Genomic DNA, 2006 nt, shown 5'->3' with positions numbered 1-2006 from the left:
TAAGATACATTGACTAATAGATTACAAAAAAGTTAGTAGGTTAACCTAATGGTTAGGTGATATAAGATAAAATCAATAAAAGAAATCGAATAAGAAAATAACTATATATATATAAATGTAGTATGGAGATTTGAGATTTGACCGTTACACTAGGTTGATCAGATGTGTCACCGAAAAAAATTGACAGGGCTTGATGATATTGGATGGTTTGGGGCTTGTTGTGTTCTGCAAGGGGGTCAGATATTTACATCCTTTCTCTATCCATGATTTACACATCGATCTCCATCTAGATTTTAACCATGAGGGGGACTCCGCAGCGTGCGCAGATGGCAGGTGGGAGATCTTCTTTCTTCGTAAGATATAAGTGGGTAAGGTGAGTGTGGCCGATCCTAATGTGGTTTATAGCGGACTCATATTTACATTGAGTATTGATATGGGGAAGATCCAAGGACGTATTGTTCTTTTTATTTTATAAAGTTTGGTATTCATTGTGTGCCATTTATTCTCCAATAGGCGAAGTGTATCTATTTTTATGAAATTTTTCTTGTCAGAGTAGGTGAAGAGAGATGAAGTACATGCATCAGACAATAATGGGCTAGTTTGGCGGCTTGTCAGTGCTTTCGTGGCCTTCGATGTTATACAATGACCGATGAGTAATGTAATATGTAATTATCATTAGTCGTAATAATTAATACGAGTTTAAAGGATTTTTGGTTTTGTTTATTATATTATTATATACTCGTTTGAAAAAGGCGGACTCAACAATAATAACACTTCGCAAACAGGTCATATAATTTTTATAGCTCCGGCAATTAATTTAATCGTTGATAAAAAAAAACTGCACTTAAGTCATTAATGACCCATCGAATAAAAATTTCAATAATGATTTCACCTCGTAATCCGTATTATACGTACATTTTATGGTGCTGTATAAACGATGAGGTATTTATTATATTCCGCGTCGAGCGTCAAAAAGATATATTAATACTTGTCTAAATGTCACGCGTTAAAATGTTAACGACTTCAGAGTTCAAATACCATAACAAATATATGTTATAACACGACTATAGTAGTTTCTAATTTGTATACCAACAGTTATAATACCTATATGCATTCGATGTGCATAAATTGTTTTGTAATATATTTATAGTTACCTATTAAATATTACCAGTAAATATATTTATCGCACAACATTATATTATGCATATATATATATATATAGTAGGGTATAAGTGGTAAATGGTAATCGACGCAAATGAATAGGACAGGTTACCATCACATCGTCTATTCGTCTGATCAATATAGTAGTCAAGAGATTATTTGTGTTCCGAAAAACTCAGCAATATAAATTCAGTGTCTTGTTCGATGGGAAAGTGAATCTAGTTGGTGCATTGAAAAGGTAAAAATTTCTAGTAGTTTTCAAAAGCGCCGGGAAAAACAAAAAAACAAATTAAGGAAAACCGGAAATTTTTACGCAAAAGCGATTTTGGTTTTTGGTGTAACTCTAAAACAAATGACCATGCATGTAGATACATGCAATTTTCACTGAATGTTTATATAAGCATTTTCTATACATTTTATAATTTTCAAAATATTTTGACTTGTTTTGAGATGTTTGCTGACATATTTAGTTTTCAATTTTTTAGTTTTTTTTTTTTTAATGTCAATAAAATTGTATTTGTTGGGTAAAAAGCTCAGAAAAGTTCCTAATACAATGGTAGTTGAAAAATATCAAAAATACATAGTTACATTTTAGATTCTGAGTGGAACGATGAATGTATTGATTTTACAATGATGTGTGTTTTTGTTTTTGTTTTTTTTTTTATTTTTTTTTTTGTGTCTGTCATCACCTTTTAGGACAGAAAAAGTGCTTCGTTTTTCTTCAACAGTATCTTTTCTGATAGGAAAGTGAATCTAGTTGGTACTTTGGGGGGGTCAAAAGTAAAATTTTTCCAATAGTTTTCAAAAGCGCCGTGAAAAACAAAAGAAAAATTAAGGAAAAACGG

General features: G+C 31.3%; 1 protein-coding gene across 1 annotated transcript in view; it reads left to right on the top strand.

Annotated features, from left to right (window-relative positions):
• The first annotated feature begins 1187 nt into the window (after positions 1 to 1187).
• The window catches only part of LOC100569793 (sodium-independent sulfate anion transporter), a 15649-nt gene continuing 14830 nt past the window's right edge, over positions 1188 to 2006 (top strand). The window contains exon 1 of the mRNA XM_008181340.3: positions 1188 to 1399. The gene's annotated coding sequence lies outside the window, so the exon portion shown is untranslated. The remainder of the gene's footprint in view (positions 1400 to 2006) is intronic.

The sequence above is a fragment of the Acyrthosiphon pisum genome, chromosome A1, assembly GCF_005508785.2.
Source record: "Acyrthosiphon pisum isolate AL4f chromosome A1, pea_aphid_22Mar2018_4r6ur, whole genome shotgun sequence".
In the NCBI taxonomy this organism is placed as follows: Eukaryota; Metazoa; Arthropoda; class Insecta; order Hemiptera; family Aphididae; genus Acyrthosiphon; species Acyrthosiphon pisum.
This window is presented reverse-complemented; position numbering and strand designations above follow the sequence as displayed.